General features: G+C 40.6%; 1 pseudogene; it reads right to left on the reverse strand.

The window, feature by feature from the left end:
• Positions 1-1,865: 1,865 nt before the first annotated feature.
• The window catches only part of LOC149186471 (ATP-dependent Clp protease proteolytic subunit-related protein 3, chloroplastic pseudogene), a 62,208-nt pseudogene continuing 37,734 nt past the window's right edge, over positions 1,866-26,339 (reverse strand).

The raw sequence follows: 26,339 nt of genomic DNA on the forward strand, positions 1-26,339 counted from the left end.
ATGATCTATATTTTGAGAAGCTGAGAATTTCAAGAGCTAAATAATTTATCTAACTGTTAATTGCTCCATACTTTCACGCCCTCTCTTCTCAAAATGCAGATCACATTGCCCTGATGATGGACTCACTAAGCTAGTCCGAAACGTTGGTTTTCCAAAAAACTGATAACAGATTTTTCCACAGATTCTTTAAAACTCTACCAACCTGTATGGACTCTCTCTTTAACACCATTAAGTCCCACCATGGAAGGGACATAATGAACAATGCTCTAAATTTTGAGAAGCTGAGAATTTCAAGAGCTAAATCTATTAATTGCTCCATGCTTTCACGCTCTCTCTTCTCAAAAGGCAGATCACACCCTGATGATGGACTCACTAAGCTAGTCTGAAACGTTGGTTTTCCAAAAAACTGATAACAGGTTTTTCCATAGATACTTTAAAATTCTACCAACTTGTATGGACTCTCTCTTTAACACCATTAATTCCCACCATGGAAGCGACATAATGAACAATGCTCTAAATTTTGAGAAGCTGAGAATTTCAAGAGATAAATAATTAATCTAACTATTAATTGCTCCATACTTTCACGCTTTCTCTTCTCAAAATGCAGATCACATTGCCCTGATGATGGACTCACTAAGCTAGTCTGAAACGTTGGTTTTCCAAAAAACTAATAACAGGTTTTTCCACAGATTCTTTAAAAGTTGGGAGTTGTACAGAATCCCTTCCTTGCTAAGAGGGAGTGTTGAAAATGTAGTGAAGTAAGGTCTTCTGGCTTGTGCCTTAGCCAGTGAAGACTTCGATCTGTCTTTCTTTAGCATACATGCGAGATCATGAGATAGACTTCAGTTGTGATGAGTTGATTTTCAGTTCACTGGAATGGTCATCAGTAAACTGCATGCGTAGTGTTGGAGCTTCAGTGCGTTGGAGTCTTCTTTAGTTAAACTACAGGATGAGTGGGACAAGACAAGTTCAGTTAGGACGAGTTAAGACTTCAGAGACAAGTGAAGATGGGACAAGTTAAGTCCTCAGTTAACTTGGTTCACAACTAGAGAAAATCAAGGAGCAACTCGAGCTAGTTAACTGAGAGCCAGTCTAGGTGTAATTGGGACTTGCTCTAGTTAACTGGAAAAAGCAACTCGTTGCACTAGTGTGAACAACCATTTGACTTGGCCTCTTTCATGCATCAAAAATATATTAAGGTAGAGAAGGACGAAGGCACAAAGATTTGATGATTCTTTGTTGATGGTATAGCACATTGATTGAGGAGCGATGATCAAGAATTCAAAGAGCAAGTCGAGACTAGGTTCAGCAGGAAACGATTGTGTGAGGGCTGAGATCAAGAGTCAGGGCCAAGAGCAGTGACAGGCTAAGAACAACTTTTGGAGTTGATGTTAGTGAGAAGAAACTGAGAACTTTCTCAGAGGCTATTTTTGGCTGCAGTAGCAGCACACTGAATTGCAAAAGATTTATTTGCTCAAAGAACAATCAATAAGAAGACCAAAACACAGAAAGCAGGTTTTCCCATTTGAGTTTCCTAGGTAAAACATGGGTGTTGAATTTATGTGTGCATGGGCTTTTATTTCAATTATTTTCCGCTGCATGTTGAATGTTAAGAAACTCTGTATCTTGGTGAAAGTTAAACTTGGTTTCATTTTTTTAGTTGCCTTGATTTTTCAGTAAATTCATCTAAGTGGTTGCATAGTTTCAAGAAAATTAATATGGGTCGACTCAGCAAAACTAGGTCAACTCTACAAGAAACATAGTTGTTGGCTCAGTCATGCAACTGTTTATTAAAAGAAAAAGAAAAAACCGAAATGCTAGTTATTTTGTTGAAACAACTGCAAAATAAGTAAATGAAATACCTATTACAAGAATAGTACTAACATCCTTAGTCTAATGTGAACATCAATTATTGGCATTTGTCTAGTTGATGGTAAATGTGGCCATTGAAGCATAAATTGGGCACAAGGCAACATACACCGCGTCCCCTTCTTTCCTATAGCCAGCAGCAAGCAAACCTAGCCAACAGCTGCTCCAAACGCCACTGTGTGGATCTCATTTTTCATCTACGTCATTGTATCATAAATGAAAAACCTTCAGTTTCCAAGGCAACCATCTCACCATTCTCACTTGATGTTCCAGTGGAGTTGATGTCCACATAAGATGGTTGTCTTGGATCCAATGATTAAAATAATAATAATCTCTATGACAGTTGGAACCAAAGGCATGCCTATGAAGACAATTTGACTGTTGAGAAGCAATCAAGGCAGGCCTGGCAGAGGGGCCTCTTTGGGCCTGTGATCATTGTAAGACACATGTTCAATCTAAGCAAGGCCTGCCATCAGCTAGGGGGTGACCGAGGTACAGAGGTGTGTCATGCGAGTGGGGATTTGTTTGAGGGGAGAGGCTGTGGATGCTTGACTAGAGAGGAAAGGGTCATTCGGGTTGCACATAGGCAATAGTAATGCAATTGAAACTCGATCTGTGGACCTTGTTATCCTTCTTGACGTCTAATTAGGAGAGGATCTCTCTAGGAGATATCCTCCCTTCTTTCTCTTCTATTTCACTTGCATTCAGTACAAAGAGAGGGGTCATTAACTAGCACTTCGAATGATGCTCCAATAAATACAATACACAACCCAAAGAAATAGCTTACTTGACAAAAATCCTCTGACCTTTACATTATTCAAAACTTTTCAACATAAAATACGAAGAGATAGCTTTCTTAAGAGTGATTCTTCTACAAATGCTGCATCATAAGACATCAGAATGCACTGCTAAGGAGATACTGTACAACGATGTTTCTGCTATTCAAGCCACTAATTTTACTAGCCAAATATTTCAGCGCTTTCATTGGCTTCAAAAGATGTTTCAGATAAGGTATAAGGATGTTCAGCTTTAGCAATGAGAGGATTTCCTTTTGTCTTCATCTGAGTTTTCTCCAAGCATTCAAGGAAAGCAATATTTTCTTTCAACATCTCAACTTGATCATGTGTATCATAACCGATATCATGGCAATAACAACAATAGTCCAACCAATCAATTGGTTTCTTGTCCCAAAGAAGACCACCTCGGTCCTTCCCACTTGACCAATTTGGCCCACAATAGTTACCATAACAAGGAAACAATTGTGAAAGAAATGCTCTGGGACCTCTATGTCAAGGTAGCTTGGCCATGTAAGGTGTGAATGGAGGCATGGGAAATTTTATACCTACTACTCGAAGTTGTTTTGATTCCACCTTTTTGGCTTCTACACCAGATTGAGTGTTCCATGGAAGACTCATCCCGTGGAAATGTTCCCAAATTACAAACCTTTTCTATGGACGCTTGCTGATATTTTCTTTTAGCCAATCCCTATTGATATTTTCGAGGGAGGCTTGTTTGATTGTGCCTTTCCCAGCTTGCTACGTGTTTCTTGCTGGGAGATGACGGTTGTTTGATTTTGATGTGTCCACCATAAATATTCCCACATGCTATCAATAGCCAATGATATCAGCATGCTACAAAATTCATATTGAAATCATTCAACCACAAATAAAAAGGGTGAGTGAGAAAGAGATTAATATTATTTTGATTGATTCTGCCAGCTTGAACGTGTTCTAGAGAAACATACCCAGAAGCCACTAAAACATGCTTCCCTTGCTTACTTCCACTTAGGACAACCTAGATCCATCTCTACGTTAAATTTTTGAAGATGAGTTAGATTGGACAGATTTAAAACTCCTTCATTGCCCTTGTTCTAGGACAATTATTGCATTGAAGACATTCCCTTTTTGTGGACTTCCTTTCATCCTTTACATCGCTCCATAGGCTTATAATTGATATTCATTGATCCACCTATTGCAAAATCACAACATTGCTTCTCCATAGTTATAGTTTCCAGTAAATTGAAATGGACCAAGTACATAACAGTGCTTGTCGATAATGTACTGTTACATCGTCCTCCATTGCCAGAAAAGAAGTCTGGTATGGCCGAATTGGGAATAAGACATAAGAGTATGGTTTTGGCCCATGTAGGATATCAGTTCGAGGAAGAGAGGGTGAGGCACATGGGCCTCTCGCAAGACAGCACTTTACTTTTCGCTTCCATATATAAGGGCTTTAATATTCAACCCTTCTTTTCTTGTATTTTGCTTTCTTTAATTTTTTATTATTCTTTATTTTATTTTTACCATAACCCCTTTCCATTTTTAAATTTTATTAGTTCATTAAAAAAATCATATATAATTTTAATGTTTGGTATTTTTTATTAATTAACATCAAAGCTATAATTATTAAGTTTAAAATAATAATAATTAATAACTAATTAGCTTAATTAGTTAATCATTTAATTAAGTTAGAGACTTAAATAATATTATAAACATATTGGGATAATTAATTAATGTTGATTAAATTAAAAATTCAATTGATCTTATACAACTAATACAGGTGTGATATTAATTAAATAGTTTAGAAGGGGGATATTTGACTCGCTGGGAAGACAACCAAGGGTAATTGGCAGATACATTGTAGTGCTAATCTAGCTAGCAATGAGAGAAATTTTATTAGTTACCTAAGGCTCACACACCTAGTAACAGTAACACTTGTTTACAAGCGTGTATAAAAAGAAAACTTACAACTACCCCTATGTATCTGTGGGTGAGTTAACTAAGAGCTAGATATGTGCTAAACATTGCTAATAAACATTTTGTGTGATTCAAAATGGTAAGGACACAAGGAAATCAGGGCCTAGGAGTGTCATTGCAACGACAACCTCCACCGAAACCACCAATGCCATCAAATGAGCTATCCCTCATCTTGTGCTTCCTTGAAGCAATAAATGAAATTTAAAGGGGCACTAAGCAATTGAGGTGGAGGTGGAGCCCCCTACATCTAAGGTTGGAAATTCTGAAGGGTCAAGGAACTTAGAACAAGGACCTTGACCCGGGTACATAACCTGAGAGCTTCAAAACAGCAAGCTCCCAAAGTTTTTCGGGGGTCGTGCAAGTGAACATGTGTAGGCAGGGTTAGAAGGAAATACAATGTGTTTTGCATCAATGGATTATGTATCTAACTCTAAGGCTAAAATAGATTTTTCAACTAAGGGACAATGCCTTAAACGAGTATGGTAACTTGGAAAGGCAGTTACACCTCACTCCAGACACCATCTCTCTGTTGGACACAGATTGTCATTGATGTCAATATGGCAATATTCAAGAGGAGGAGACAGAGCCACCAAAGGAGCAGATGGAGCAAGAGGAGCAAAGGGAGCCAAGAGGAGCAGACCAAGCCAGAGGAGCCACAATGGAGATGAGAGGAGCACACAGAGTCATCGGAGGAGCAATGGATGCATTTAACATCAAACAATGCCAAGACAGAGCCATCGGGAGCCGTATAGTCCACAAAAGAGTTATATGCATACAAATATACTATCGGAGGCCAAAAACCATATAAATATGCATTTAACGCAAACAGAGGCAGAAAGACTTGTATCTATATGTATTTACACTATCAGCGGCAAAACTCACGTATATATGTCGTTACACTATCGCAGGCGGAAACCAGACTTGAAAATATATGCACAGGAGATTTGGGATCCTATCGGGTCCGGCACATCACATCGGCACTTTGGAAGTGGGCGTTACAATCTGTCAAAGTGGCCCCTTTGCGATCGCCGATAGCGATTATCACATCAGGAGATCGGAGCGGAGGTAAGGCCCTGACCATATGCGACTTGTGATCGCCGATAGCGATATCGCATTGGACCTCGGCCAAGGGCAAACCCCAATTGTGATGAACGGTTGCAGACCCGACAAGAATATCAACTGCAGTTTATATAATATCGCGTCCAGCAGGGGAATCGGCCATCAGCAATCGACTGTGTTATGTGCGAACCTCCGGAAGCGGCGATTGTGATAAAAGGATGACGTGGCATGTGGGACCTCTATATGGCTATAGCCTCGTTCATATGGTTTCCGTGAAGTAATAAATCTGTGAATAAAAGAAGTCATATATATATATATATATATATATATATATATATATATATATATATATATATATATATAGATATATATATATATATAGATATATATATATATATATATATATATATATATATATATATATATGTTGAAACGCCTCATTTCTGGAATTGATCTCGGGCATCTATATTACAAACAAATAACAGTTCACGACTCGTGAACTTGAAAAAAAGAGGGACCTCTCTGATATTTTTTCAATAAGCATCATTTCTATTGTAATTCAGCCCCTCTTCCTCTTGAACGTGTCCCGTGAAGCATTGGTTAATTCGAGCGTAGAGGAAGCTAAAGCGAATGGAGAAGGGAAGCCAGAAGGTCGAGCGAGTGTTGAGGAAGCCGAAGCTCAAGCGAGCGAGGAGGAAGCCAAAGAGCCAGCGAGCTAGTGAAAACGAATGGACAAAGGAATGAGAATGTATAAAAACAAAAAAAAAACAGAGAACTGCGTGGTTGTTGTTGTGTGGAAAAACCTGAGTATGATATAGTGGAAGCAGTAGAGGCAAAGGGGGCAGCAGAAGCTGTAGAAGCAGCGAAAGCTAAATAGAGTGCAGCAGCACACCAGTGTATACCAAAGTTGGGTTGGAGCCCAAGAGGTTGGAGCCTCAGAATTGAACAGGACTGAAGTCATTGGGGGTAGGTGCTCCTAAGTGCAGAACCACTGCAAAAACAGAGTTGGTGCTCTGGAGGTTGGAGCCTCACTGAAGTCCAAGTTGGAGCTTGGCAACCATTCACAATCAGATTTATACTTATATTGTATTTATTTCATTGCACTGTCTTGAGTCTTAATAAAAGCATTTATTCCAATTTTTTATTTTTATGTTCTGTGTATACATATACATATCTATATATGCTTCTGGCAATCACTAGAACAAAAATAATAAGAAATACTGATTCACCCCCCTCTCAGTATTTCCAACAATTGGTATCAGAGCCAAGTTCTTCATACTAGCCTAACAGCTTGAAGAAGGATCCGCAACCATGATGAGAAATCACGAAGCATCAGGAAAACCTCCTTTGTTCGATGGCACTAACTTTGGTTTCTGGAAGAAAAGAATGACCTACTACTTAATGTCCCTTGGACCTGAAGTTTGGAATTTTTGTCAAAATGAATACCAAACGACTTCCACTCTTCCAACAGACCAAGACGACAGGAAATCCTACATCGCAAATGCAAAGGCCATGAACTCCATCACTAGTGGAATCACTGATTTCGAGTTTACAAAAATCATGCACTGTACCTCTGCCAAAGAAATGTGGGAGAAGCTAGTTGGCTTGTACGATGGAGACTCAAAAGTAAAAAAGGCAAAGCTTCAAACTCACAGAAGACAATTTGAAAGTTTGAGGATGGAAGATGAAGAAGATATTGCAGCATACCTCCTCCGAGTAGCTGAAGTGGTAAATTCCCTGAAAGGATTGGACGAAAAAGTGGAAGAAAGTACCATTGTTCAAAAGGTATTAAGGTCTCTTCCAGATAGATTTGACTCCAAAATAAGCACTATAGAAGAAGCAAAGGATCTAGATACCCTCAAAATGGATGAACTCCATGGAATTATCACTGCCTATGAAATGAGGAAAGGTGGCCCAAGCTCCAAAGATGTAGCATTCAAGGCCTCAAAGTCAAAGAAAGGGAAAGAAAGGAATGACTGTAGTGATGAGTCAGATGTGGAATCCGAATTGGCCCAATTTGTATGAAAGCTGAAGAGAGGATCTAAGCTTAAAGGCAAGTATCCTCTTATCTGTTTTAAATGTGGTAAAATAGGACATTATGCAGCAAAATGTCCTCATAAACATGACAGTGATGATGAAGGAAATTCTAAAAGAATGGCACACAAAAAGAAAGGGTTCAATAAGAAAAACTTCTTCTCCAAGCAAGATGAGTCTGATGAGGATGAGTTTATGGTCATCAAAAAGAAATCAGATGAGGAAAGTGATCATGATGAAAGCCAAGAAGCATTATTCATGGCACTCGCAAATGATGATGACTCAGGGCTGGAAGGAAATGTAGATGAACTGTTAATAAGTGCCATTGAAGAAAATGAGAAACTATGGAACAAAATCATTTCTCTCAAAGTGGAAAACGAGGAAATAAGAAGGAGAGAAGATCTCTTGGAAGCAAGGCTTAAAGAAAAAGAAGAGACTTGTGAGGAACGTGAGGCCGAAATAGTGTCTCTAAGAAAGGAGCTGGAGCAAATTAAAAAGGGCTGTAAAAGCTCTCAAATACTTGAGACTATTCTGAAAAATCAAAAACCTCAACATGACAAGTCTGGAATAGGTTTCAAAGGAGAATCCTCAAGCACTAAGAATAGTGCAAAAAGCTATGCCGATGCACTCTCCTACAATCCAAAAGATGAAAAAGTATGTTATCAAAAGTGCATCCCAGATCCCAAGAATGAAGAGAGAATTACTCCAAAGAAGAATGTGGAGTCGAATCATGGACATTACAGCAAATACAAACCTGTACTCCACCAAGGGCCCATCGCAAATCCAAAGAACTAGGGAGGAGTAATTCCCAGGAAGGAAATCGACTCAAACCGTGGTTGCTTCAAAACTATCTTTCTTGGACACTGCTTTCACTGTAAAAACTTCGGTCATCAAGCCAGACATTGTATGGCTCGCAGAAGTGAAAAGACAACGCTAAAGGACCGAGTAATCAACTCATATGCCCCCAAAAGGCAGGGACAAATCAAAACCTTCAATTCATTTGATCCCTTGACCAAATTTGATCTTATTTGCTCTTTCTGCTACAATAATGGACACTATGAACAAGACTGCCCACTCAAAGGAAGAAAGACAAGTAGCAAGAACTCCAACATGGACAAATGCGGCCTGGCTCTATTTGCTCAAAATAATGGAAACCAGTGGTTTATGGATAGTGGGTGCTCCAGACACATGACAGGAGACAAAAGGAAGTTTGTCTCACTGAGCAAAAAGGAAGGGAATGTGTCCTTTGGAAGCGAAACTAGCAGAATTGTAGGAAAAGGAACAGTTACTCTGATCAATGGAAAAGGAAAAGCTCAATATGCTCTGCTGGTTGACGGACTCAAACACAACCTTCTGAGTGTCAGCCAAATCTGTGATCAAGGACATAAGGTTGTTTTCAACACCAAAGACTGTGAAATAAGGAACTCTGCCTCAGGGAAACTTGTGGCAAAAGGGGTGAGAACACCAGACAACATTTACATTCTGAACCAGATTCATGAAAATAAATGCTACTTGAGTCAGACAGATGAGAGTTGGTTGTGGCACAAGCGACTTGGACATACAAGCTTTGAAAATCTGATCAATATCAACAAGATCAAAGCTGTACAAGACATCCCAAGGCTGTTCAAACCAAATCGAGCAGTGTGTGGTCCATGTCAACATGGAAAGCAAACCAGAACCAGCCACAAGATAAAGGAACATTGTACATCGAAGCCCTTGGAGATCATCCATGCTGATGTGTGTGGGCCAACTAGAAATCAAGCACTCCAAGGAGAAAGGTACTTTGTGTTATTTGTTGATGATTATACTAGAATGATGTGGATATATTTCATAAAGTATAAATCTGAAACTTTTGAGTGTTTTAAGAATCTAAAAGCCCTTGTAGAAAATGAAAAAGATTCAAAAATTAAGTGCCTCAGAACAGACAAAGGAGGAGAATTCACATCAAACGAGTTTAGTGAGTTCTGTAATATTCATGGAATTAAAAGGGAATTCTCGGCTGCCAGAACACCTCAGCAAAATGGGGTAGTTGAAAGAAGAAATCGAACAGTCCAAGAAATGGCAAGAACAATGTTATTAGCAGCAGACTTACAACCTAAATTCTGGAGAGAAGCAGTAGGGACAGCTGTCTATACACTGAATCGAACTCAATTAAGACCAAATTGTGAAAAAACCCCTTATGAGCTATGGAAAGGAAGACCTGCTTCGGTGAAGTACTTCAAGATCTTTGGAAGCAAGTGCTTCATAAAAATAAATGATGGCTCACCCGGAAAGTTTGATTCTCGGGTTGATGAAGGGATATTTCTTGGATACTCTACACAGAGCAAGGCTTACAAGTGCTACAATTATCGACTAAAGAAAATAGTGGAAAGCATTGATGTAAAGGTTGATGAAGATATTCCAGAAAGGGAAATTGAAGAACATGAAGATGACTCTCTCATTGAAGAAGAAGAACCTAAAGAAGAAGAAATAGATGAGGAAGAAGAAGAAGAAGAGGAGGAAGGAGAACCACCTAATACCCCTTCAAAGATGAAGTATGTCCAAAGACATCATCCAGAAGAGCAGATCATTGGAGATAAAGATGAAGGTGTGCAGACCCGAAGAAGGATATCAATCACACCCAAGAGAAAAGTCATTGCCCTCCTATCTATGACAGAACCAGAAACATTTGCAGAAGCAAGTAAGGATCCTCATTGGGTAAAAGCCATGGAAGAAGAAATGTCCCAAATTGAGAAGAACAAGACTTGGGAGCTGGTACCTCGTCCAAAGGACAAAAACATAATAGGAACCAAATGGGTGTTCAAAAATAAAATGAATGAGGAAGGACAGGTTATCAGAAACAAGGCAAGACTTGTCTGCAAAGGCTATTCACAAATTGAAGGAGTTGACTTTGAAGAGACATTTGCACCAGTGGCCCGTATGGAAGCTATCAGGATGTTCTTGGCATTTGCTTGCTCAAAAGGATTCAAAATCTATCAAATGGACATGAAATCAGCATTTCTAAATGGGGAACTCAAGGAGGAAGTCTACATGGAGCAGCTAGAAGGTTTTGATCTAACAGCAGGAAAGGACTTAGTCTGTAAATTGAAAAAGGCTTTATATGGGTTGAAACAAGCTCCTAGAGCTTGGTATGCAAGACTGGATAACTATCTACAACAACAAGGCTTCAAAAAACGAGTGGCTGGAAGCAATCTATACATAAAGACAGATCAAGGTAAGTTACTAGTTGCTCTTGTTTATGTCGATGATCTAATTTTTGCTAGTAATAATAATGAAATGAGCCATGAATTTTCTCAAAGCATGGTAAACGAGTTTTAGATGTCAATGATAGGAGAGTTGTCCCACTTCCTTGGACTTCAAGTATCTCAAACCAGAGCAGGATTGTGTATATCTCAAGCCAAATATCTAAGAGACATGCTCAAAAAATATGGAATGGAGGACTGTGCACCCGTGAGCACACCTATGACCACAAACTGAAAATTGAGCAAAGATGATGATTCCCCTCTAGTATATGCAACTCATTACAGGTCAATGATTGGAGCCCTTCTATACTTAACAGCTACACGACCATACATAATGCAAGCAGTAGGAATGGTGGGAAGATTTCAATCTGCTCCCAAACAATCCCATTTATTAGTTGTAAAAAGAATTCTCAGATATCTGAAGGGAACCTTTGATTTCGGTCTTTGGTACCCAAAGTACTCAACACTGACTATAAATGCATACACTGATGTTGATTGGGCTGGAAGTATAGATGATTGGAAAAGTACTAGTGGAAATGCATTCTTCCTAGGAGACTGTTTGGTATCCTGGCTCAGCAAAAAACAGTCATCCATATCATTATCCACAGCCGAAGCCAAGTATATTGCTACAACAGACTGTTGTACTCAGATACTATGGATGAAGGAAGCTCTAAAAGATGTCGACATATGTACAGATCAACCAATTACCGTTTATTGTGACAACACAACTGCTATCAGTCTCAGCAAAAATCCACTGATGCACTCAAGAACCAAACACATACCGATCAAGTATCATTTCCTCTGTGAGCAAGTAGCTGAACAAAATATCATCCTGGAATATATCAGTACTAAGGACCAGATAGCTGATATTTTCACAAAACCTCTTCCTCAAGAAGCATTCGAACATCTGCGTCAAAAGATGGGGGTTATTTCTTTATCATCACTCAAGTTCATTCATAAAGACGCAGCAGGACAGGGGGAGAAGTTTGACAGGGGGAGTTCGTATGCATTCCTTTTCCATTGATGTCAAAGGGGGAGAGAGCAGAAGAATATTGCCATCAATAAAAAAGGGGGAGATTGTTGGACACAGATTGTCATTGATGTCAATATGGCAATATTCAAGAGGAGGAGACAGAGCCACCAGAGGAGCAGACGGAGCAAGAGGAGCAAATGGAGCCAAGAGGAGCAGACCAAGCTAGAGGAGCCACAATGGAGACGAGAGGAGCACACAGAGTCATCGGAGGAGCAATGGATGCATTTAACAACAAACAATGCCAAGACAGAGCCATCGGGAGCCGTATAGTCCACAAAAGAGTTATATGCATACAAATATACTATCGGAGGCCAAAAACCATATAAATATGCATTTAAAGCAAACAGAGGCAGAAAGACTTGTATCTATATGTATTTACACTATTGGCGGCAAAACTCACGTATATATGTCGTTACACTATCGCAAGCGGAAACCGGACTTGAAAATATATGCACAGGAGATTTGGGATCCTATCGGGTCCAGCACATCGCATCGGCACTTCGGAAGCGGGCGTTATAGTCTATCAAAGTGGCCGCTTTGCGATCGCCAATAGCGATTATCGCATCGGGAAATCGGAGCGGAGGTAAGGCCCTGACCATATGCGACTTGCGATCGCCGATAGCGATATCGCATTGGACCTCGGCCAAGGGCAAACCCCGATTGCGATGAACGGTTGCGGACCCGACGAGAATATCAACTGCAGTTTATATAATATCGCGTCCAGCAGGGGAATCGGCCATCGGCAATCGACTGTGTTATGTGCGAACCTCCGGAAGCGGCGATTGCGATAAAAGGATGACGTGGCATGTGGGACCTCTATATGGCTATAGCCTCGTTCATATGGTTTCCGTGAAGTAATAAATCTGTGAATAAAAGAAGTCATATATATATCTAGATATATATATATATATATATATATATATATATATATATATATATATATATATATATATAGATATATATATATATATATATATATATAGATACAGATATGTGTGTGTATATATGTTGAAATGCCTCATTTCTGGAATTGATCTCGGGCATCTATATTACAAACAAATAACAGTTCACGACTCGTGAACTTGAAAAAAAGAGGGACCTCTCTGATATTTTTTCAATAAGCATCATTTCTATTGTAATTTGGCCCCTCTTCCTCTTGAACGTGTCCCGTGAAGCATTGGTTAATTCGAGTGCAGAGGAAGCTAAAGCGAATGGAGAAGGGAAGCCAGAAGGTCGAGCGAGTGTTGAGGAAGCCGAAGCTCAAGTGAGCGAGGAGGAAGCCAAAGAGCCAGCGAGCTAGCGGAAACGAATGGACAAAGGAATGAGAATGTATAAAAACAAAAAAAAAACAGAGAACTGTGTGGTTGTTGTTGTGTGGAATAACCTGAGTATGAGATAGTGGAAGCAGTAGAGGCAAAGGGGGCAGCAGAAGCAGCGGAAGCTGAATAGAGTGCAGCAGCACACCAGTGTATACCAAAGTTGGGTTGGAGCCCAAGAGGTTGGAGCCTCAGAATTGAACAGGACTGAAGTCATTGGGGGTAGGTGCTCCTAAGTGCAGAACCACTGCAAAAACAGAGTTGGTGCTCTGGAGGTTGGAGCCTCACTGAAGTCCAAGTTGGAGCTTGGCAACCATTCACAATCAGATTTATACTTATATTGTATTTATTTCATTGCACTGTCTTGAGTTTTAATAAAAGCATTTATTCCAATTGTTGATTTTTATGTTCTGTGTATACATATACATATCTATATATGCTTCTGGCAATCACTAGAACAAAAAAAATAATAAATACTGATTCACCCCCCCCTCTCAGTATTTCCAACACTCTCGGGAGTTGTTTGAGGAAAGATATAGGAACAAGTATCTACCAGCATACTATGAGGAGATTTCCATTCTCTATTACAGGGGAAATGAACAGTGGAGGAGTATGAAATAAGATTCATGCAGCTAGTCAAATATACATGGACACTAATTAGTGACAGGGAAATCAGTTTGTATACATATTGAATCTTAAGGTCGGGGAAATGGTATGAATGTGGAAGCCATCTTTGGTTGTTGAGGTAGGTGAAAATGTTGTTACATAGAAGAACACATGGACTTAAAAAGGGGAACAAGGGTTATCTTTCCACAACAGCCAAGATTTGTGGGGAATGCCCCTCTGACCTTCTCTAGGGAAGGAAGTTCTAAGCCACCATTGTATGGAAACAAGGTTGTGCTTAGAACAGTGGTAGTAAGGATTTCAATCATGTCACACGGAATAGGTCGATCTTGCGGACAAGATAGACCTTCCTAGGATCTAAAGAAGACCTAATGACAAGCAAACCAATCACACACTATCTTTCTCTAAATATGCTTTTATAAACAAAGGCAAACAAGTGTTTTAGGCCTACCTTAGGTCCAACGCAAGTTTGTGGATGCCCTCGCTCCTTCGATCCAAATGAGCTCCCTTGTCGCGAATCTGCAAACACAAACAAGAAAACAAATTAAATAGCACCTGAAAAGCCAATGTCATAAAACATATTTAACATGAAAGTCAAGGAATTCATGAAACAAATAACATGAGACCATTTGTTGAGAAAAATGAGTTTGATTGTATTAATTCAAAAGAAGAAGAACTTTACAAACTGTGCCTTGACGCTGTACAAGCTCCTCCCAAGGTCCAGCAAGAAGTCTCCTCTACTTTGACAAGTTTCACTCTCTTCCCAATGAAGCCAAAAAGGTATGTGATCTCTCCTCTTAAGCTCAACTAGGAAGTCTTAATTTCACCAGCATTTACCCTCAAAAATGTTCAGCTTCTAACCTCCCAGCAACCAGCCCAATGCCTGAATTTATAGTGCAATGGAGGGAATTTACTAGGTCCTCCTTCAAAGGGATAAAGCCCTCCTTCAAAGGGATAGCTCCTCTCATCAATGGATTAGCTCCTTCTCTTTTGGGATGCATGAACCACCTAAGAGCGGCAAATCCACGTCAAAATTCCTTCTAGAATCATCTAGAATTAACCCAAAGTGAGTTTTTTAGAATAAACTTGCGCCTTTTTGACTTTCACGGGGGTCCGCACCCACACATTTAGGGACAGAGCAGGCAGGTCCGTAGTTTTTGTAAACAGAAGGTGCGGAACCGCAGGTAACAGTGAGAGAAAGTACGGAACCAGAGTTTCATTGATTTTCAATGTCTTTCTCTCATTTTCAAAGCTTGACTTGAAGAGCTGAGGTCTGAGACTTGCTTAGGAGGACAGTACAAGTGATGATAGACCCATACTGACTGCAAATAATCATGGTGATGATATTTTTGTGTAACAGATTGCCCCCTAAAGTGCGAAGTCTGTAGTAGATGAGGATTTCATTTATCATTTAGGAAGAGTGAAGTACTTTATCATTTCGAGGATCATCTTGTGGAGAGCCCGGTTGGAACCTGTAAAAACATTCAATGCAAGATATATATATGAGATCATATCATCGTTGAGGTAGGCATTCCCATACTCAGATCAAAACTGACTTAGAAAACTAACTACTGCTCTGATACAGGAATGATCTTGTACTACATCACAAGTATATACTCATGTGGACACAGTATGGGCGCAGCCATCTGTTTATGAATAGTCCATTATATAATGAATACAAAATTCCTCGCAGCCTGGATTGTGGAAACTAGATCCAGGGTCTTCATTTCTACTTCTCGAAATAGTACGATTCTATTCATGCGAATAAATGTGTTGAAGTCGAACATGGTAGAAACCACTTGATTACTAGTCAATGATGTAAACTGTTAACAAGTGTGAGAGAAACCACCAATGATGTCAATGGCTCTCAAAGTACCCGGTACAATCCATGAGATGTGAATAAATGTGTTGATGTCGAACATGTCACGAAATCCTTTGATCGAAGGTCAATGATGCAACCTGTCGCCGAAGGCGAGAAACCTACCATTGAGGCATGCAGATCCCAAGGTACTGACGATTTCTAGATCATCTTTCTAGATAATGAGATGAAGTCGATAGAAAGCGATCCGTCGCAGGCTAGCCCACAACACGAAATCATAGATCAAGTTGAAGAAATTTAGTTGCAAGGACTGACTCAGGGATGGTCAAGATGGATGATAGATATTTTGCAGATGAATGGCTTATTGGCAGTGACCTCTTGAACACATAACGACACAATAGATGGCTTGGTGACAATTGACCCAAAGTTAATACCCAGAAACCGGCTGAAGACTTTCAATGTGGTTTGATCAACTGTTAGGCAAAGGATTTCCCAACCCAGGTGAATAATAGTGTCGTGTTCAAGATTGGTTACAAAGTATGACAAACAGGCTCATTTTTCTCTCTTTTCCCCACCATTTCTGGCAAGTACCTATTTATTTTTGACAAGCTTGAGGAGGATAACATTTGCTTGATTATAAGCTCATCCTTCGGATGAGTCCAACTTAGTTTAAATTCGAACCCTAAGAAGGAGTGGTTCGTTCCTGTTTGTAATTGAACAGGTCCTTTACTGTGAAATTTTAACGAGTCCAGTATAGGAGAAACTCAGCGTTTTTCAATTTTAGAGAGTCTGAAAAAACTTAAGAAGACTTCAGGGTTGACCTTTTTCGTAAGTTTGTGTCTCCCAAGCCCAAAAAAATATAAAATAATACTTGAGAGAACTGCTTGATCTTTACGACCAAGGAGTACTTTTCGTAATTAGTGCCCTTGATCCGAAAAGGTAAAAAAGCGATCAGCGACACGTCGTTTTATAACCAATATCGAATTTGAAACGACAAAAATCCGGCAATCTTTTCATGTTTTTACGGTCGGAAAAGAGCTATAAGTGGACCGTCTTTTAGTTCTGTTTTAACGAGTTTAAAAGAAAAACTTGGCAATCTTTTCATGTTTCAAGAGTCAGAAAAGAGCTTAAAGGTGTCTCTAAATTTTTTTCGTCGAAAATGATACATTTTGCCTGAATAATCCGTTATCCTGAACAAAAACGCAAACATTACTCATACCTATTTGAAATGGATAAAAATGTTGCAAAAATACCTCTCCAAAGTGAAACATAAACAAATTTGCAATTTATTTACTCAAAAAACTTATAAAAAGGGCTTTCGTCAATTCATTTTTACCGTTTGAGTTTTGGGTGAGAAAATAGTGCTTTTGTTCATAAAACTTCCCATGAAGATTGCGGAAAATCCAACCGTCGGAATCGAACGCCGCCTTCTCCAAGTAATCCACATCATCCTGCTCTTCATTTTTAACTATTTCATTTCTTGTTTTAGGCTTTCATTTCATTTTTTGGAGGGTTTTTAGGCTTAAAACCAGCGCGCGAGGGCCCGCAGGTGTACTACTGCCAGCCCGCGGACCCTGACTTTTTCACAATGCGGAAAAAGTCAGGGGTTCGCACCTTCCATGTAGGAAAGGTGCAGACCCACGCACTTTGTCTAACCCGGAGGGTGCGATCCCCGTCGCAAGGGTTTTTAACCCAAAATTTCTCAAAATTGGCCCAAACAAAATAATTTCTAGCATTCTAATTTATCTTTTTACTTGATGCAGAGAGTACATCATGCTAGATTGGCGTGAACAAGAGCATGAGGACGTGGATGCTGCCGCATGGAATCATCAACCTTCGCTTGATGCTTTGAAGGCGTGTGGCTTGTACAAATTCTGGGCCATACCTGTTATGAAGGCCCAGGTGGATTTCTTACAGTGGCTGGTTGATAGATGCAGCATACAGGACTAGTGCTTCTTCATTGGTGGCCACCGGCTCGAAATCGAGCCAGCAGACATATATTTCTTGACTAGTTTGCCTAAGAGAGGCGAAGATTTGACTCTATTCGGGGCTAGGCCAGGTGGCCAGTCAGTCGATAGCCTCTGGCTAGAGTTCTGCAACAGCCAGGCTAGAGACAAAGGGATAGACATAAAAACCATATCCCTTCCTGAACTCATGGTGATCACGTTTACTGTCACCAGACTTTGCGGGAGTGTCACATTACATATTGCCACCAGATCCCAGATGCGTATGGCAGTTGATTGCTTTCGAGGCACCATCTTCAACTGGTGCGATGCTGTGTTGGCCAATGTGAAAGGCCAACTGACCAGAGCCAAGAACGGACAACTAAAGACCTTTGGTTATGGGGCTTTGGTTGTGAGCTTTGGTCTGGAGAGGGTTCCCATGTTGATCCCGCAGCACCTTACTGTTGGAGCTGGGCTTCCTCGAGAGCCCAAACTGATGCGATGGGTCGCAGTTATGGCCTGTCATCTGGACGAGAGGATAGAGGTTGCTCGATTCAAACCTGAGTATTTCCAATGGTTGGAAAACCAGTTTTTTTCTATTCAGGACTTCCCTTACGCTGGGGTAGATTTTTGTGGTGACCCAGACATGGCTCTTCCACCAGGAGAGTAGTGGGATGACTCAGGTAAAATTATTTTCAACATTTTTCCTATTTTAATTTTTTTTTTTTTTGCCATCATCCCAAAACTGATAGTAAAAGTTTCAAATGCAGATGTGGGTCCACAACGACCAGCCGCTCTCCGGTCTTACGAGAGGAAACAACCAGTTTTAGTCGCGCCAGCCCCATAGGACGAATCAGCAGAGGTTTTGGCCGAGTTGGAGGGTCATCTCGAGCGCTTGACAGGAGATATTCCGGAGACCACTATAGATGACATTCCTCGTCGACTTCAGCGCTATGTGATTGGGGTCCTAGGACCTTTTAGGAGGTTCCTTTGCAAGGTGGCCCGTGCAGTGGTTTTTTATCGAGATCATCACCAGTGATAGGATGATCGCCTATTGTGGGCACATATGACATTTTGGTTTTTTGTACTTATCATTTTTGTCGATCATAAGGTGTTTTTCAACCTATGATCGAGGACGATGTATTTTTTGACACACTCCTATATCTATATATATATATATATATATATATATATATATATATATATATATATATATATATATATATATATATATATATCACTATTACTAGCTTATCTTGTAAATCATGTTATGGAATGGTTTTAAATTTACATGTATGATTATTGCAAATGTCTACTTAACATTCGAGAAGCAATTGCATCTGCTAATGTATTTAAAGATCTTGGAATATGCTGATATTCAATATAATCAAATTCACGTTCCAAGAGATGCACCCTCAAAAATAATCTTAATAACACTGGATTTCTAATGCCATACACTCTATTAAGCTGTAATACAACGAGTTCAGAATCTAACCTCACTATCAAACTCTGAATCCCAAATGAAATAGATTCAGATAATAACTCAATCACTCCACTATACTTGGCAATTTTGTTCGTTGTTTGACCGAGGCTTACCCCATGCATAGATACTAACTTGTCAGAGGGCGAATAGATAACCCAAGCTGCGGAAGAAATGTTCCGTGTATTACGACAAGCACCATCAGTGAAACCAATATATGTTTGGAGAGGCATCAACATCTGCAATATCAAGAGTAAAACCAAGATAAGCAGGAATAATGACGAAAAAACACTCTCTAAGCTAAGCACACTGTTTAAACTAAAACACACCAGCTAGAAAGAAAAACTATCCTAACTAAAAATCTCCATACCCATTCTTTAAGCATAATACCTTTTCAGGTAAAGACCATTTATGGGTTTACCCAAAGAGTCCCCGTCAAAGTCTAGCAATTCATAGGCCCCTTTTGCTAGCTTTCGCTTGACAACATAGGGACCATGCCACATAGGAACGAATTTTCCAGCGCCTAATTTATCATTAGCTTGATCGTAAACTAAGACTAGATCTCGTTCCGAAAAATTTCGAGGGGTCACATTTCGATCATACTGAGCTTTTATACGTTTTGCGTGAGTCTCGATCGCCAATGCAGCATCACATCGATTCTCATCTAATTGAGCAAAGTATAACAAACGCTTTTCCTCTTCGGAAGTGGCTGGAAGTAACTCGATGGCCATTTGCAGTGACGGGATTTCGCATTCAATGGGTAACACAGCTTCCAGACCATAAACTAGTTGGAAAGGAGTGAACCCTGTTGATGTTTTTACTGAAGTTCGGTATGCCCAAAGCGCTGAAAATAGCATGTTATGCCAATTCGACCAATGAATCCCAATGATTCGGCGGATCATGATGACTAAGACTTTGTTGATGGATTCAACCAGACCATTAGCTTGTGGATAATAAGGAGTTGAACTATCGTGATGCAACCCAAGCTGGCCTGTAAGTTCGGTCATCATAACGTTTCGAAAATGGCACCCATGATCAGTGATTATCACTTGTGGGACACCAAACCTAGCAATTATATGATTGAACACGAAAATTGCAGCTATCTTGCCGTCTGCCTCAAATGTAGGCATCGCCTCAGCCCACTTGGTAAAATAATCTACCGCAAGGATGATATACGCATGCCCCCCAGCTGAGTGAGGGTTACATGTAATAAAATCGACACCCCATTTGGAAAAAGGAACAACGGCAATTATAGGGTGGAGAGGAGCACGTGGAGCGCGCATCTTTCGATCAAAAATTTGGCAGTTGTGGCATTTTCGGACCGCAGTAATACAATCTTTAAACAAAGACGGCCAGAAATAGCCAGCGCGCAATATCTTTTGGGCTGTGGCATACCCAGACATATGACCGCCACACACTCCAGAGTGACAGTCATTTAGAACCCTTTCAGCTTCCTCGTGTGTTAAGCAACGTCGAAAAACAGATTCCACCCCACGGCGATAAAGAGTATCTCCAATAATCTTGAATTGTTGGGACTAGAATCGTATTTTCCGACGTTCTGACCTTGAAATTTCTGGCCGAAAGGATTGGGTCTGGAGATAAACAATGATATCCCCATACCATGGATCTAAAGTTCTGATTAGAAACAAGGATTCATCCGCAATGGGCTCTTCCGCCACAGTTTCCGTGTCAGCACGCGAGAGATCACACATTAATTCTGCAAAAACTAAAGATTTCTTAGACTTAGATTTTTCAAATTCCAAGTCGAACTCCTGCAGGATAACAATCCATTTAGAGTACTTGCCCCCTAGCAATTGCTTGGTCAAAATGTAGATCATAGGGTTGCAATCCGAAATTACTATAGTTTTACGTAGTAAAATATATTGACGAAAACGTTGGACAGCTTGAACAGCTGCCAATGCCAATTTCTCCACATGTGAGTATTTTAGCTCAGTTGGATTTAAAGTTCGACTAAGGTAATATATCACATGTTCAGTTCTGAATTCATCTTCTTGAACTAAAACCATTCCAATGGTGGAATGAGAGGCGACGAGATACAAGAAGTAATCCCGGTTGTAGTTGGGAGGATGCAATAATGGTGCATGGGTCAACGCGTTTTTAAGTGCATCAAAAGATTTCTGAGCTATCTCATCCCAATAAAATGGAGTATTCTGTTTCAACAACTGGGTAAAACCCTTTGTAACCTTGGCGTAGTTAGGAATGAATCGTCGTAAAAAGTTTGCTTTCCCTTGCAAACTTTGGAGTTGGCGAAGACTCGAAGGACGAGGCAATTTGAAAATAGCTTCAACCTTTGAGGGATCGACGCGAATGCCGGCTTTCGAAACTACAAACCCCAGCAATCAACCCGTTTCTATACAGAAGACACATTTGTGTGGGTTCAACCGAATCCGATAATGCCTACATCTCATAAAGATTGCTCGTAAATGGACGAGGTGATCAGCTCGATGTAATGAATTAGCGGGCAAATCATCGAGATAGGGTTGCACAATGTGCTTGATGTCATGAAACGCATAAGACATGGCCCTTTGAAAAGTTTCTCCGGCATTTTTGAGCCCAAAAGGTAACTTACAGTAAGCAAATGTCCCCCATGGACAAATGAAAGCCGTTTTTGGTTGATCGGTAGGTAGAATATTGATTTGATTGTAACCGGAAAAACCATCCATGAAGGAGAATATTTCGCTGCCGCCACAATCATCAATGATTTGATCGATATAGGGAGTTGGGTAATTGTCCTTTGGACAGGCTCGATTAATGTCCCTATAATCGATACATATTCTTATTGTCCCTTGCTTTTTGCTAACCGGAACGATATTCGATACCCAATCCGTTAATGGGATCGGATAAATGAAACCTGCTTTGAGTAAATTTTCAACTTCTGCTTTAATTGCAGCAGCTTTTCTTGGGTGAATCTAACGCAAACGTTGTCGGATGGGTTTAGCGTCCGGGTAAGTCTTGATCTCATGAACAACAATCGCGGGATCAATTCCTGGCATTTCCTCATAGGACCAGGCAAACACGTCGCGGAATTCTTGAAATAGGGCCTTATATATTTGAATTTCGTCATCTGTACACGAGGCACCTATATGAATGTTCTCAAGAATTCCAGGCTTAACCAAAATGTCAATAGGAATAGTTCCAGAGATGTTTCCCAAATTTAACTCTGAATCGGGATGTTTCATTGGATTCTGAAGTTCCTTGACATATTCAGTCGTAAAAATTGATGAAAAATCATTTTCAAAACGATCATTCTCGGGTAAAAACAAAGATCTGTGATGGAGATCTTCCCATGGTAAATCATCTACACATAGGATTTCACAAATTTTTTCATCAGAGTGAACAAGTTCAGAAAATGTGATAGAATCCGAGCTTGATGTGAAAAGTGATTCTTCACGGACCACATTCATTAGGTCAATTTCGGTTAAAAATGGGTCGGTAAACGATTGCACAACCTCATACGCAATTTCATATGGACTCAAAGGCATGACATCACCAAATGAGTCTATCTCAAATTCAGAAGGAATGATCCAAGGATCATCATAAACAATGGTGTCTGACGTAATCATATGAATGGTTGCAAATGAAGACGATGCGTTTATCGGAGGAAAATGAAAAGTTCCCAGTAAACCAGCATCTTTAACTAGTCCTACTCCAACATCCTTATACGGGATAGTCGTTTTACCGACATGCTGAATACTTTCAGAAGAGGCTGGGTCGGATGAAAAGTAAGCCAGCTGGTCTATTGTGACGATCTTTCCATTATGAGGAAACTTTATAACCCGAAAGACCGATGAAACGACCGCTGTCATAGCGTAGGACCAACTTCGACCCAAGAGAAGGTTGTAATCTAGAGGGGCATCAACCACCTCCACATCTAGATTAATGGTTTTTCCTTCAACCCCTATAGGCAACTCCTGTAGAATGCCAAAAGGATGAAACCCACGGCCATCAAAGGTCTTTAGAATTGTCGGGGATTGATTTAGCGAAGGAGAACCAAGCGATATCCAACATTGTATCGACATAATACACGTTGAAGCTCCCTCATCAATCACAGTCCGATGAATAGGCCTGTTTTTTACTATCACTGGAATCTGGAAAGCCATTTGATGAGGTAAACGCGGTGTACTATTTTCTAGATCGAAAATTATTAGGTTTGAGTCCTAAACGTCAACAGCTCCTATAGCCGACAAAAGTAATTTACGCTGTGCTGGACATCATTGCAGCACTTCCAAAGCCGACATTGCTGAGGGTGAAACATCTAAATCCTCAACAATGTTATAGTTCTGATTCGCTCTCGCATGTGGATTGAAAGCTGACTTTCGAAGTATACCCTTGGCGGGCGGTTTGATTACCAAGTCTGGATTAGGTTTTTCGATCTGTAGTGGATTGGAACCGAGAGCTGAGGTTGATGGATTAGAATGAGAAGATCCTGCTTCTTTACCATCAACAGGACTTTTACTACCATAATCATGCGATCGAGTCGCAATCCTAACATGGGACATCATCAGTATGGGTTCTTCATTGGCACTCGAGGAAGAACCTATCATCTTACTGTCTTGAGCTGAAAAAGGATCCTTCAAAACAGCAGGCGTTTGGGAACCTTTGACAATCTTCGCAACCTCTGCACGATGAGGGCAGTCTCTTGTAAAATGTTCATCCTTGCAAATGAGACAAGGATAACGAGGTTTGCGTTTTTCATCATTGGATTCTGATTTTTCAGGTTTCGCCTTTGAATTTTTGTCTGTTTTATTCTTCTTCTTTCCTTTCTTCTTTCCACCGGATTTTGATTTGGCTGTAGATGACTCTACAACATGAATGTCGGCGGAAATCTCCGTGGAAGAATCTCCTTTCAGGGAATCAGGCAAGGTTATGATAGGAGAAAAATTCTTGGAAGACTTCTTCTTACTCTTAGTGTTAACCGCACCAATCATGCCATCAGCGGCATGAGATCCCGAAGGCGCTGCAGCAATTTGATTTTGCTTGGGAAGATCGAGGATTTTCTCGTGTAACGTACCTTACTGAGTGTAGACCAAGTCAAGGTACTGTGCTTGAGCAATTACTTGCTCCTCAGTAACTACTCCGGCTTTAGCTACATCTTCAGTGATCTTTGGCAACAAAGACTTTACAAACCATTCAGCTAAGATCTGATCCGGAATAAAAACCTTCACTAAACGCCGTCGATGTCTCCACTCATGAATATGATCTGAAATGTAAGTGGACGTTGATTGCTTTAACGAAGTTAACAATTCCATGCCATTGTCATATCGGAATGGCAACTGAAAATGAGTTAAAAACGGGGTAGCTAACTGACTAAAATTATAAAAAGTGCTTCGTGGTAACTCAATATACCACTTGGCCGCAAGACCAATTAGAGTGCACTGGAAAAGTCTTAGATGGATTGAATCATCTAAAATGGAGTTAGACGCACACCAAAGGTGATAAGTCATCACATGGTTCGACAGGTCCTCTCCTGATTTGCCTTCGAACTTAGGAATATCACTAGGCAACTTATTCAGCGTTGGCGGCCAAAACGGAAGATAATTAATGGGATCGTTCATTAGGCGCGACAAGTCAGGAAAGTCTGAAGTTGTGATAAATGGTAACTGACGATTAGGGTCCCTAAAACTCTAGGTCATGAGACCAGCCCCAGGAGGAGGATATCCAGGATAACTAGGAATAGGAATTGCATTTGGGATATTGTATCCTCCCGGAAAACCAGGATTAACCAGACCGTACTGGGGTTGTTGAGGTTGTTGATAAGTGTACCCAGGGTACGGTTGATACTGATAGACTCGCTGTTGCACAGCAGGACTGAATTGGTACTGTCCCTGGTACGGTTGATAAGTGAATTTTGGTTGACTTGTGACAACCGTACTTGAACCAGGTTGTCCTACAGGCATCTAAACCAAAGTTTGAATTGTGGATCTACATGGTGGTAAAGATGTCTGAGGAGTAGATACAGGAACAGTAGAAACCAGAGTTGTCGATACTCCAGAAGTAGGTGGGGTAGATTGAACAGATGTTGCGGCAGTTGCAGCAGTCGTTTGAGGCAGAGTACGAGGCGTACTAGGCCCAGGCTGAGAAACTACCGAAGGTAAAGAAATTTGAATATTAGACTGGACTGGTTGCTGGGGTGTACCAGAAACTAAGGGTTGTCCAGTTTGAGATGACAACTGTACATTTGGCTGCAACACCTGTTGAGTTTGCGATGGATCCCACACTATATTCATTCCGGGGTACGGACCCATAACAGGTTGAGAATATTGAGGACCATAACCGGGTTGAGGGTAAGATTGATAATTCAAAGGTACATTTCCCGTTTCTTGAACATATGATTGACCGGAGGGTGGTTGGAAACCTTGGTTTGAGTACTGACCTTGGGGTTGATACCCTTGAGGCACGTACTGATACTGGGGTTGACCTTGAGGTATAAATTGATAATGGGGTTGACCTTGGGGTACATATTGAGTCTGGGGTTGACCTTGAGGAACGTACTGCCCCGTAGGTATGTACTGTCCTTGAGGTTGCCCCCCAGGCGCAAATTGGGTACCTTGAGGTTGCCCCCCAGGCGATAATTGAGGCTGCCCCCCAGGCGGTAACTGGCCACCTTGAGGTTGAGGATTGGGAATAGAACCTAACATCATGAGAATATCTTCTACGCTCAACGGATTAGTACCATTGCTTCCAGTTAATAACCCTTGTTCAATGGGTTGAGAAGATGCTCCTGAAAAAGTACCAGAGAGTGACTGATACCCAGAGGGAACAGAAGGACCGCCGTACAAAAAGGATTTAGGCGATTGAGTAAACATGGACGACTATCTTGACATATTTAACGGAGGATAATAACCTCTAGGTGTTGGGTGATAAGGAACACGAGGTGGTGAAAAACTTAACCCTGGGTTTTCTAAGAAATTAGTCAAAGAAAGATACCAAGTACTGCTCCTAGGTGGACTGTAAAAAATTGATTCACGCTCCCTTAGCTCAATAACAGGTTGATTTTCAGGGATAGGGATGCCTACTTCTTCTTCCGGAGTAGCAAGTTCTTCAATAGCTATGAGTCCAGAAGGAAGATCTTGGGTGATTACTCTTTCTACCCTAGGTGAACTAGGACCACTAGAAGCTGGAGAAGCAAACCCCGATGTCGGA

The sequence above is a fragment of the Pinus tabuliformis genome, chromosome 3_1 (assembly GCF_031772625.1).
Source record: "Pinus tabuliformis cultivar Carrire ecotype Pingquan chromosome 3_1, CPIR1, whole genome shotgun sequence".
Lineage (NCBI taxonomy): Eukaryota > Viridiplantae > Streptophyta > Pinopsida > Pinales > Pinaceae > Pinus > Pinus tabuliformis.